This window comes from Cyrtonyx montezumae, unplaced genomic scaffold (assembly GCF_038088225.1).
Source record: "Cyrtonyx montezumae isolate F1298 unplaced genomic scaffold, pur_monq_1.0 scaffold_6, whole genome shotgun sequence".
Lineage (NCBI taxonomy): Eukaryota > Metazoa > Chordata > Aves > Galliformes > Odontophoridae > Cyrtonyx > Cyrtonyx montezumae.
In genome coordinates this window covers 5,521,586-5,535,500 of record NW_027072067.1, presented here as the reverse complement: position 1 = coordinate 5,535,500, position 13,915 = coordinate 5,521,586, and the positions used below count along the sequence as shown (strand labels likewise).

Below are 13,915 nucleotides of genomic sequence, written 5' to 3'. Positions count from 1 at the left end.
TAGAAATATGAATTCCATTTTCTCAAAAAAAGTTCAGATGACAAACAGACTACTATGATAGACAATATTCAGCCAACAAAAAACACCCTAGCACTTCCAGGAATGAAGGCTCTCATTCCCATCATAACAAAAAACAACACTGACAAAAGAATGTCATCATCTTTCTTCCTTTCGATACTTTTTTAAATATGAAAGCCTGTAATATCTTTCTATTAACCACTTTAAATGTTTCATTTCAAGAAGCCAATCCCATTAATAGTATATTACCCAATGCAGACAGCAACGGATACACGACTGTATGCATAACTGAGGCATGCGTGCTAAGAAGTCAGCGTTCATCAAGTGCCTTCTTTTTGCCCACAGAAACACTAAACAGGTAACAATCACACATTTGTGCAACCTATACAACATGTAAAAAAATCAACAGAACTGGGAGGCACTTGTACCTCATGCAAAAAACCCTAGATGCATTTTTCATGTATGTTCCTGAAATTAATTAAATCCCTAGAGGAAGCATATAGGCTGAGGACCAAAAAAACCACCTTGCTGATAGCTGAGCGCATTTTTGTTCCACCTCATCCCAGTTGGAGCATAGTCTGCATGAGGGTGGGTGGGACAGGAAACAGCCACTTTGAGCAGCAGAAGGAGGGGCTCTGGTGGAGCTCAAGGGCTCCCACAACAGCCGGCACCAGTCAGCTGCAGAGTGTGTTGGCAGTAGCTCTTAAATGACAAATCTGAGGTGTGGTTCTAAGTGCATGAATGCATGAGAAACCAGCACTTTGGCACAGCCTTACCTGCTGCCACTTTTTTTTCTTCTCTGAGTCATCTGGAGCAGCTGTTCCACACATCCAGTGAAAACCTGGAGCTCAGCCCATCCCCAAGACATGCAGCTCCTGTGGAGGTGTTGGTGGCCCTGTACTGCCAGGACTCTGCTCCCTGGCCTAACCACGATGCACCAGGGTGCAGAGATGGGCTGCAACAGCAGCCATGGGCAGCTGGGGCCTCAGGACAAGGCTCACAGGATGGATGCTGCTGCTTGGAAGGCTGAGCACGCCAGCTGCTACAGAGTCTAGGGCAGCCAGCAGTGAAGCTGTGCTGTGTACAAAAGCTGATTCTGCTGAGCCCCTGTGCCTCACCTTCACATCAGCCAGCAGCTCCTTTTACAGCGAGCTACATCCTCGCTCTTTCCCCCCCATTTCACACCCCAAGTAAATGTGATGAGGACACTGTCCTCTGACAGCTTCTGTTTGAGAGAAACTACAGAACAAGCAGAGATGTTGCTAACACTTCAAGAATGTGCTGAGCTGGGCAGCAAGTTTCCCAAGGATTGCCTGAGAAGGGAGAACCACCCTCCTGGGGCAATCTGAAGGGAGCACAGTATTAAACACTTTTTGAAAGCCATGAAAATAGGGTGAGTCAGGAAGACAGATGAGACAAGAAGTAGGAGAGAGATGAACAAAGGCTCAGGCTTCAGGCCAAAGCATGAACTTTCCTAACTGTGTAATGGCAAAGGTGGAAGGGAGTAGACTGGCAGCAAGAAATAGGCTGCAAGTTTCTGAAAGAAAAAAAAACCCTCTCTGAAGACTGTGTTCCCAACCTGGGAAGAGAGCGGTGCGAGAAGGGCATAAGGACATTTCACTATATTTCTCGCAGTGACAGAAGTTCAAAGTGAGAATTTCCATCTCATTCTGAAGAAGTAGAGAGCAAAGCTTTGGGCATGAGGATTTTCCTGGAGAACCAGCACAAATACGGTATAAGCAACAGTAAGGAGTTCTGAGGAATTAGGAGAGCACATCTTCAGCAAGCATGTAGGAGCAGAGAGCCAAAGGCAGCCTGGTTCTGCTCAAAGTCAGGAAGATTGAGAGCACACGGCCCCAGGGTGGTGGGACCCCAAGCCAGAGCTTGGGGAGCATCCAGCCAGGGGAGCCTGTCCAGAGCTATGACACCTAGTAACAAATAAATAGCAAACAAAGATACACTAGTGGCAACAATCAGCTTCAGAAGTGAACAGGAGAAGCCTGGAAAGTGTAAAACCTCTTTGTGTTGCTAGGCAAAGGCAGGGAACCTAATGCTAGAGTTATGCTGTGTCAAATAGAGTTTTGCGCAGAGGAATTTGAAGACCAGAAAACAAGGAAGATAAATTGTTATTTAAATTTCCAGATTTGGATCCTTCCCATAAGCCTGACAATGAATATTAATATTCATTTGTGACATTTGTAATAAGAAGAAAGAGGCCAATATTATGTTCTCCCAAACATTAGCTAATGGGCATGGGGAGGTTTAAACTATCACCATTCATAGCAGTGATGATGAGTGAAAAGTGACACAGGAAACTCGGGGACTGTTTTTAATCATCCTTGCATAGCTGTTAAAGGCACAATAAAATGGCAACAGGACATTATAAATAGAGCATGTAAAAGAGCCTTCTGTGACAGGGAGAACTGTTACAGACTCCCTTATTAGACAGGTTGGCTTAAGCATTCACTCTGTCACCTTCCTCGGTTGGTCAAATGCTTTGTCCCATTTTAAAGATAGCCGAGTTTGTTCGGCTTGGTTTGGCCACCTCTGATTTAATATCAACAACACAACAAAAACCACAAAACCATGACAATATTAAATATATAAATATTTATAAATTTATAAATATAAATATATAATATATATGCAAGGTGATTTGTCAGAGCACTACCTTAAAAAGCAAACCAAGCAGCAGCACAAACATGTTAAAACTTTTCCAGTTTCACAGAAAAGATGCCAGCCCTGTTTCAAAAGCTTCACACATATTGAGATACAGTCTAGGCAATCTAGGATGCCTGGAAATAAGTTTGTCTGTGGCAAATCTTTCTTCCAACAAAGGTGCTGGGAGAAGATGAGTGAGTTCTGGTTCTTTCAGAACTGAATCTTACATCTGTCTGCAAATCAGTTTGCAAACAACATTGCACAACATTGTCTTTTGGCCTAGTTTTCAAATATGTCAGTATCAGTAATTTCCACTGACATTAAGAACATAAAGCAAGTGAAAGAAATCTGAACACTTACATCATTTATCATGAGCAAATGATAATCAGTCCACTTAGTCTTGAAATGGAGCAAGCTTAAAAGCAAACTTAAAAAAAAAAAATCAAGTGAAATATTTTCATTTTTTTAATAATTCAATTTGAGTCCTTATCTCACCAAGTTATGAGCCATAGTATTGATCATAAACCACCACTCTGAGTGAGCTTTAAAGAACTAAAAATTTGCTCTCCAGCATTTATTTTGTTTAGCTCTTTCATCACAGATGTTTGCACATTTGTTATGAGTTTGGTGTAATTAAGACAGAGAAAAACAAAGCGGAGTCTTCTTTTGATGATTTGTTAGCAATAGTTGTCCTTCTAACATACAAATTGAAATTCATAAAAAGGAATATGTGTGCTCATGTCACTTAAACTTAATATTCACCCTTCCTTTCCCCAGATATGTGTCGTGTGTTCAGCTGATCTCACTTCTAATCCTCAGAAATGTTTAAAACAATGAAAACAATTAAAAAGAAAGATGATTTCCCTTAAGGCAAGGCACAGTCAAAGTATTCCAAGAAAATAATATCTGTATTGCCGTTCACAAAGACTACAGCTTTGGATATTTTTACTCACACACTTCTCCCAGAACAGTGCAGAATATAGATAATTAGCAAAAATGGTTAGTTCTAGGGGGATCACCAAACAGGAAAAGCAAAATAAGTTGAATAACAAAAAAACTAGAATACTGAGAATGAAATTGAAGATCAAATAAATAAACGTTAGATTTAAGTGTGAGCTTATATATTCCCATTCTTCACTCATACCTGACTCCATTATGGCACAGATTACCTTTCCTTTACACTTCTTATTCTGGAAATTTAATTAATGGTATGGATGAGAGATGCCCACCAGGCTCAAAGGGACATGCAAAGGATGTACAGGAGGAATACTCCACTCTTTGTGGTAAATCATCCCAGTTTCTGTAAACAAATGAGGGGGCAAACAAAAAGTTCACACACAAGTCAATCACATCACACTTCTGCAAACAGACATGCCTCACCTCACCAGGAGGCAACTGTCCGTGGGGGGAGACCAAACCTTCAATGTATGTCATTCCCCAAGATGAAAGGAACATGTAGCAATGAATCTTGCTATTTTGCTTTCAGATTTTCTGTTTGCCATTTTTATTCTACTGCAAACTACTTTGTTCTCATAGGGTAGCTGCAGACATGCTTTACAATGATACTGCTGCTTCACTGCCTTCTCCATCTGACTGCCTTCAACTGCTCTTAAAGGGAAAATATTTGAAAGACTTTAGCCTCACAGAGTACCTCCTTATATAAAAAACTCTCTGAAATAATTAACATTGCTCAATGCTAACCTAGAAAAGCATTGCACAACTTAATGAAATACCCACTCCTCCCGCTAGACATAAAGATATAGTAAATGACAGGATGTCAAAAGCAAAAGGAGGGAGACACCTGCAAATTATTTCTGTCATCTGCTCTCTGCTCACCCACTCAGGTCACATGGGGCTGAAGAAAGAGGGACCTCATCTCAGCAGGGTGGTGAAAGGATCAGAGGGAAGAACAAAGCAGCAGCTGATCATAACAGCTGCAATCAAGAATTGGAAAGGAAAAGCACAGGGAAAATTTAAAAGCCAAATTTAAATAAAGGCATGGAGAAAGGCCAAGATAGAAGAGATTAAACACCCCGGGCAATTAAAGAGAGGAGCGTGGATTAGAAGAAAAAGAGTTTAACCCAGTGTGTTAAATAAAGGCAGACTGCAAAATTTTGTGCCTGAAGGCCCCTCTGCATTGACATACATTCAAAGAGGATTGATGGCTGCCATTGCCACTCCTGAACCTGCACAGAAACCTCCCTGGTTCCGGAAGAGGAAGAAGGAAGGTACAGGCACGAGTGATAGCCACCATCCTTGCTGAACTCCACTGGAAGGCTGCCAAAATGTGAACACAGTTGAAGATTAATTAAACTATGAGCAAACTACAATTGCTGAGCAAAACTGTCCCTCTTCCTTGTGTTTGAGAAACTGAAAGGGGAAAGACTGAAGTGCAGAAGCCCTGAAATGCAGATCCCCACGAGGATGCTTTTGTGGCTCTGGAGGATCCTCTGCAGTGTTCACAAGGGGAAACCACACTGATCCTGTTGCATTACGGGTTAACATAAAAACAAACAAACAAAAAAACAAGAAAAATAAGTAAAAAAAAAGAAAAACAAGGAGTAACCTACAAGGAAAATGTCTGTATTTCTTGCAGGTTTTTATTCCATAAAAGTTAGCAGCTCCTTGCATTGAGACTCAAATGTCTGGCACTGTATCTTCAAAGTTCACAGTATGCCTTTAAGGAAATATTTTTGTGGAGAAGGGCTGTGTATATGAGAATCTACCCTTCTTTAAAAGTACATATAGGCTTATCAACACACATTTGCTTTCCCTCCTTAGGAGTAAGTTCACATATCAGGTAAAATGATAGCTCGATTGTTTGAGCATCTACATGGTTTTAATGAGTAGCTGCTTAAATGGTCCAGCAATTCCACACAAATATTTGACCCAAGGGCTACAGTAATTTATGGACCTTCCAAATATGGAAAGCACTCTTTTTCCTTTTGCACTGCACTTGGACTGTTCCTTTTATTGCATACTCCGTATGCTTTCCCACTGCTCCCCTGCTGAGCTTTGGGTGACTGTGGGAAACGACAGAAGGATCTGTACACTACCCTCACACGTGTAGGAGAAAGGGCTATTTAGACAATTTAAAACCCAGGCAAACAAAATACAGGGAATTATGGAATAGTTCATGTGGAAAAGTTCATTAAATTTTTTATTTTTCTAGAACAGTGGGAAAGGTCTGAGCTCAAAAATGGAGTCTACAGCTAGAGGCATATACATATCTATATGCCCCTGTTAAAAGTCAGAAACTTGGCCTTTCATGTGTGTGTCAATAACTACCTTAAATGTTTACGAGAGGAAAAATGGAAATACTCATCTAATTCAAGCTGTGCTAGAAACGTATTTGCACTGTCTGGTATGGTACAGAAACTGTATCAAACACAGCCTAATTACAAAATCCCATGACATTACAAAGACTTTGGATGTTTCTTCATGAAGTCCAACATAAGATATAGATTTGAGTGCTTAAAAAACTCTTGCTGTTTATGGCAGAGGATCCATTACAATACTTTCAAAATATAAACTCTGTATCTTCCCTATAAGATTTACAGGATCTGCTCTAATTTTGTGTTTCTCACTGCTGGCAATATTACAACAGAACTGGAAAAGAAGAAAGCCAAAAGTAATCTCTCTTCAATTAATAAAAAAACTTTTCAACTATCAGGATGAGCTAAAAATACATTGCTTGGATGAAGAAGGATAGCTCTGAGGTAAAAATAGCAGAAACAAAGAATATTTAGGACAAAACAAAACAAAAATCCCAAATCATTCTTAAGAAGCCATGCAGAGCTTCAATATTTATAACCCCTTTTCTCAAGCAGAGCTTCAAAACAATAAAAGGACGTGGAACTGATAACAAAGGAAAGATGCCAAGAATGTACAAAATAGAATTTCTGCATTCTTTCAGTGAACATGGAAGTCCTCCCTCTGAAGCAATTTATCTTGGCCGATGAGGGATAAGTGGGTGTGCCCAAGACAAAACTTGTCAAAGACATGTTTGTTTACTTATTATTTATCTTGAAGTCAGACGCAAAATACATTACCATGCTAATGTGAGTCTTTTCAGATCTCCACTCTTGACTGGAACTGAGAGGGAAAGGCATGTTTATTCCAAAAGGAGAAGAGATCTGTAACTAACCGTACTGTTAAGGTGAATTTGTGTTATAAATAGCATTTGAAATGGCTGTACAAGCACACTGGAAAACACTCTCAGTCAGACAATGACTGGAAAAAAAGCAGCAAAGACAGAGAGGTAAAGCAGCAGCTTCTACCTGTTACAGTAGAATAATGGACCACTCACTGCTAGAATTATTGCATTATATAGCCTCACTCCCTACAATGCCATTATATCTAAAAGAAATGTTGGCCCTTAAATTAACATAAATAACACACTTAAACCAACACCAAGTAAAAATTAAAGTTTAACTTCAAAACAAATTTTCTTGTTTTATATTTTTGATTCTAGTCCTGCATACACTGAAAGTCTATCTCGAAACGGTAGTTATTATTCAAAATTAGGAGATTCTGGAGCATGACAGCAAAAAAAAGCTGCTTGGGGAGTAGTAGAAAAATGTAATGGGTGAACTATCATATATTTTTTAATTTCTATTGTCCACAGCTCCAAATGGAGAACAGTTGACCTTGAAAAATGCACTCTTAGCAAGATTAAACATAATACAATGAACTTTCTGTTTAGAACAAGATTAGAGAAGATCTCTGGAAGACAGAGTCAATGCTTTACTTCAAAGATAGGTATGAAAATTTATTCTGACAAAACAAAACAATATCAAGTGAAAGGTCAGAAAAAAATGGTCTTGAGTCTCTGCTAATCAACACGGCTTTTTTTGAAAATGGCCGTGCAGGAAGGAATTCCATCATCAGGAATTCTTTGTAGATGAATTACATGTTAAATGACCGGTTCTAATCAATTTATTCATGCCACATGTTTGAATTATTCATGCATTATATTTGATATTATTTTATATTTTCAACTGTAGTTTGTTTTAAAACAGTGGGAATGGAATTAGTGCAGTGGACATTTTTCGTTCTATTTTACATATTCAGGATTTTAATGTAAATTTTTAACATGGGGAAGTTTTGAAATACTGAAGTGTTGCTACATCATTCTGGATTGCATTCTGCATTACATATTCTTTTGACTGACAACAAGAATAAAAATATTACAATGTTAATCCATTTCCTTGATTAAGCTTGATTAATTTTAGCTATCTTATTAATCTTTTGGGATTACTACTTCTAGGATACATCAGCTAAAAAGTATTATCTGAGGCAATTGTTAGATGAAAGTAATGGCCTGAATGGTTAATAGAAAAAATGAGTGTTCAGTACCTCAGGGGCTGAGGGCCTATCAAGGGGATAGGAAGACACTGCTTTTTATCCAAATCTTAACAATTACATAACATTTACTGTTACCCACCCTAATACTAAATATACATAATGCAGATTGTATTCCTGACTTGATTTTGTCTGTTAGAATAGTCCACAGTTACAGCCCCTGGTGGTTTTAATTCATGCACAAAAAGAAGCTGAAGAAAGAAGAGATCAACTTCACTTCAGTTCCTGACCAAGAACTAGAGTTGCTTTAGGCTGTATGACTTTTAGAAGATTTTTACCCTCTCACATGCTGATATATGCCACATTCTTTCAATCTTAGAATTTTTTTAATGTTAATTCGGGACAGAATTCTACCTTTTTTTTTAATAATTTAACAATAAAATCAGAAAGAGAGAAGATGAGAACTCTTGGAGATCCATAGCAATAATATTTTTTCCATGTTCTGTTTGCTGCTCCAGGTGCTACTGTATTACAGGAACTGATTGGGCTGCAAACATGAAGCCAAAACAAATTTGCTGTTCTGACTGCTGAGGGAGGGATGCGGTCTATGCTTTTCAGGAGCGATGTGTAGAGAGAATCTTCTATCTAGACATAATGCTGTAAGGAATGTAACATTTTCTCCTCAACCTCCTAAGTTTCAGAAAGAAGAGAAGCACCAAAAACTGTACATTTTTTCTTTTTTTACAATGTCCATTTCTGTGGCTCCAACCAGTTCTATCTCACACGCCTGCTTCTTAAAGAGTAAAATACCTAAGATCATTCTAAGGATCATTTACATTTACAGAGACAGATCAACAGCAGAACACTCTCTCATAAAACAACATATGACATTTATCTTTTAAGCAGACTGACTAAATGACACGAACTAAATGTAATTAAGCAGCAAACTCTAGTAACAGCCAGGTCAAAATGGTATCTTGAACAATCTGCAGAGTGAGTTCTAATATCCATAGGTTTTAGTCCTACCATAGAGAAATCCTGGAAAATGATATTGTTTCGTAACATTCAAATAAAAGGCAAAGCATTCATAAATATGGGCTTAAGCTCCTTAAAATATAATGTTGTAAATCTTATTACAGACTTCAGATGCAATTGTTCTGCTGTTTGTCTCATAACGCTGTGCCTCTTAACTTTATACGGTTACAAAGGGGATTAATTTTGCTTTAGTTCTTTGTTTTCTTTTGCTAATAAGGTCCAGACTTGTTTGTTCATTTTCTTTCAAGTACTTCTGTTTCTTATAGTGTGAGTTCATACAAACGTAATATAGAAAATCAGTATAAAAACCTAAACAGTTCAGGCAAAGTCCAAAAATTAGGATAGTTTGAGAAGAATCTAAAGCTTTTGAGGTCATTCATTCCTCTTGTATTTTCTCTTGTATTTCTCTCCCTTTATGTTCTCTTTTTGATTCAAACTAAGAGAAATTTTTTTATCTCCCTTAGCTTCACATGCTTTCCTCTCTGATTCCATTTTTCCTTTCCTACCTATTCCGGCTTGTAAGTCTATCTTCTTCAGAGGTCATCTTGGTATCTTGACCTCAAGGATCTGCACTTGCATGGAAGAGCTCCTGATCCTCCTACCTGCTGAAGGAGTAGTCCCCTGTGTTTATAAGAAGCTTTGCTGGTATGAGGGTATGGGTATCCAAAATGTGGTATATCTACCACATAGCAAACCTACAACATTTGGTCCGATCGTAATATTTTCTTTTGAACACGGAACTTCTTAATAGGGTTTGGAGTATACACTTATACACATTTTAAAACAACAACAACAAGAAAAGACAGATTTTGGAATGTCAAATGGAATAGAAATGTCTTGACATTAAATATATATATATGCATGAAACAGAAATAGTAATTTAAGTGATTTTGTATTACTAGACCCTAATCCATGCTGTGTTCCCATATATAACAGCATTGTGAAGAAGGGACCAGGGTACCTAATGCATTAAGACCAAAAACCAAGAGTCTCTTAATTAGTTCTCACAAGAAGGCAAAAAAAACCCTATAGAAATTAACCAAAACTTAACATGAAATCAAATTTTGGTCCTCTACTCTGATGCAGAAGATAGAAAGATATCCATAATGCAAGTAAGAGGCATAACAATATACCATTATAATATTCTCTAACATTCTCTAATCATAATTCTATTCAGAAGAAGAAACAGTGTTCACTTTTTTTCTTTTTTCATAAAAAACAGTTCATTTCATTGTACTGTTTAGAAGACACAGGCCCCTCTGATCTGTAATTTCTTGGACTACAGCTTATGTACATATTAATGAGGATATAATAGCTCTGTCTTCTTATGGGCAAGAACCTTCTTAACTTAATAAAAGTTTCTAGAATGTGGAGCTTTTCCCATACAGCTAGAATACCAGAAAGTTTTCTTATAGTTGTTTATATATATGTCTAATGCAGTTGTCTAATGCTGCATGAAATAAGTCCAAACATTATTATTACACTTTAAGTAGACGTTTATATATTCTTTCTGGCCTCATCTTTCCTTCCTCTCTAAATATATAATATTCTAAGGAGCATACAGCTATGCTTGTATGTGCACTTGGTACTAACAAGTTTAAAGTAGGAAATGATGGTGATGTGATAGCAAATGAATGTTGGCAAGATGTCAAATGTCCGGTGTAAAATTTTATGAGCATGCACATTCCAACACTATGTGGACACAAGCCATCCACTGTAGTTCATTTTGGCAGAAATATTGCAAAAATATAATTTTAGCATATATTACAATTCATTTATGGATGCTTAAAAACACATTCATCAACCTCCCAAGAAAGGTCAAAGAAGCACATGAATATACCATATAAAACAGGTACTGATGTATCAGAAAAGACTGGTTGAAAACTGAGACAGATAGATGCATCAAAGCTAATGCATATGTTCTTTTTAGCCCAGTGCTGACTGGGCTAAAAGTTAATGCAAGTTTCACAGCAGAGAAAAAGTAAGCAAGGATGGCTTTGCTGAATTTAAAAGGATTTGATTGAATTCAAGTGACTATCAGGCTAGTAACTTACAAAACAAAATATTTCTTATGATCATTACATATAAGACATTTAATGCTTTTTGACTGTACATAAGTAGGGCCATGTTTATAATCATATCTGAGATGGTATCCCTTTTTTCATGGAATAGCCTTGTGGTTTTATTTGGGCATTAAAAAAACCCTGACTAGTACATATAGTTTGTATTTGTCAAACTATGGGCAGAAACTGGAAATCTGTTCTTGTAGTGAAAGTTATTTTTTATCGAAGAAGACACACTTGTGAAGAGACAATGAAATTATATACCCTCTTGCCATACCACAACTTTGCACACGGGCACAAATGGCAACAGCAAACAAGATGCTTTGGGGCAAGACATAGCTGATTTGATTATCAGCATCCACCGAACAGTAAACTACTACTACACAGTGTGTGAGTGAGATTCACTGTTGTCAGTGAGGTTTTTCAGAGTGTACAGTGCTCAGACCTCAGCTCAGCAAATGTCAAGAGGTGCTGTGCTGATACAGCATTTTCTGCCAGCAGGTTGGTATAGTCAGGCACTCCTGAACCTCTGTAAACAAAATCTCTTTGCACCAGTGACTGGATTACAAAATGACATTCAAATATGCTTAAAAAAATATCTTTATAAATCCACTAAAGTCTCATATGTTTAATACAGGCAGAATACAGTCAATACATCATAGTAGCAGAGAAGAATGTGTGTTAATTGAAGTGTTAAAAAACCTATTAAATTATTTGAGCCGATACGCTTTGAAAATAAGACTTCATTATGTTACTAGCAGGTTACTTCTAAATATACAGTCATTGGTAGTTGGGAGGTTTCAGAATTGATGTAAATCTTCATTACTGTAATAACACCTATTTTAACAATCAATTCAAGATCAGTAATGGATATATGATTTTGCCACATTGAGAATAATCCTGTGACCTACAGTATTTATTCAATTCCCAAAAAGAACAATCGTTAATTAAATTGAAAAATGCTTGGTATTTTGATTAACTGCCCTTTTAGTATGGTCATATTTAATATGTTCATTGCATTGTCATTAATTATATCAGTTGAGAGAAAAAGGAATTTCATCAAGGCTTTCAGAACTGTAAGCACGACCTACAAAAGCACAAATTCTCAGACAAAATTCTTATTTTGTAAAAAAATGACATTTCTGAAGTGTCTATCTCTTCTAGACTTATTAGCAGTAAGTGATAAAATACATCAACATGTAAAATATTTTTAATGAGCTTGCACCGAGGTTTATGGGTGTCAGCTAGTGGGCTGACACCTTCTTGCACTCTTTGCACTCCTCTCTTACCATACTTGCTCTCTTCCGAAGTATGATTCTCCTCCTTCATCATTGCCTTACAAGGTGTAAACAAGCAATTGAACTAAAAAACAAAGAGAATTCAGCTAACTGCCAGCTGAAGTCTTTGTTATGGCTGCACAAGATTCTCTAAACAAATAACTTAGGGTGTCTGAGAAAATAAACTATTTAAATTCTTTTCATAGCAAAAAATATATCTCACATGCAAACTGCATATGGTTTCTGCCATTACTGAGTACTCAATACTAGGCAAAATCAAATACCCAAGTCCTCTACTGATCTTTTTGTGGCCAATATCATCTACCCAGAAGCAGGAACCATCAGCTCATAAAAAATGGTGAAAACTAAGATCATTAGTACTTACCGGGACTGGAAAGGCCATGAGTAGTTAGTGAAACATCCTACTGGGTCACACACCCACAAAATCCCTGTTATAAACATTTGCTTGTCCATAAGATTAGCTTCAGGCAGAAGTTAATGAAGAAGACCTCTAAATGTGGAGGGGAAATTACAGTAAAGTAACACTGATTGTCAAAGGTGCCCTGGGGAACCCTGGCCAAGACACTTAAGAACCACCCAATGACTTTTTCATTAGTCTCTAGAGTTTCCAAAAGTCTAGACTTACTATCTTGAAAATGTCAGCATCAGACAAATTTATGATGAGAAGCAAAGTTCATGAGATAATGGGGGTGGGGAAAAGGGGATGTTGGGGGAGAGGAAAAGAAAGATAGTAAGTCTAGACTTTATTTGAATATATCTTACATTTTATGACAAAATCTCAACTTCTAAGCATCTGGTTGATCTTGAGCTCATGTGGAAATAAATTCTGTCTATAGATAACAACACGAGTTCATTTGATTTGATACAAATTAACAAAAAAACCCACAATCCTCAACTTTATCCAATTAGATTAGCTAAAGATCAGGGATACATTATAATGCACATACAGCTAAATACTATCTCAAAAAGCTTATCAGTTCAAAGTTGCAAATAGACAAAGCATTTAAGATGGGGTCATACAGAAATGAATGCAATGATAAACCAACCGTTTTTTTAACTTATTTCATCAGTCACAGTTCTTTGACACTAAAAGCGTAAAGGTAGATAGCAGTCCAGCACAAGACCTCTTTCCATTCTTATCACTCTTCAAACCTTCATTAATGGTTGTATAAAATTTTAGTTGTACTGTACATGCTAGCTCTAACATAGCCTGAAAGCCATCAGTGCTCACAGAATTTACCTGTTTCTATTGATAACATTAAAGGGCCAAAAGGTCCCTTAATCAGCATCTAGAAAATGCATCAGATAGTAAACTCTGATAAAACTCAAAGTTTAAGTTGTTTGTAGATCAAGAATAATCCATACGCTATAGACAGGAAATAACTCAGAATAAAGTTTAATGAGTGCAAAATAGAGTTTAGGCATGTGGAAATGCTCCTCTTTGAGGATATTCTTTATACCAATTACTCTTCAAAGGTACTGTGTTAATGTTTTTAGCAAGATTACAATTTAATCAGATGAATAGTTTCCAGTGTA

General features: G+C 37.2%; 1 protein-coding gene across 1 annotated transcript in view; it reads right to left on the bottom strand.

The window, feature by feature from the left end:
• ERC2 (ELKS/RAB6-interacting/CAST family member 2) overlaps positions 1-13,915 on the bottom strand; it is a 413,335-nt gene that overhangs the window by 21,174 nt on the left and 378,246 nt on the right. The gene's annotated exons all lie outside the window — the stretch shown is intronic.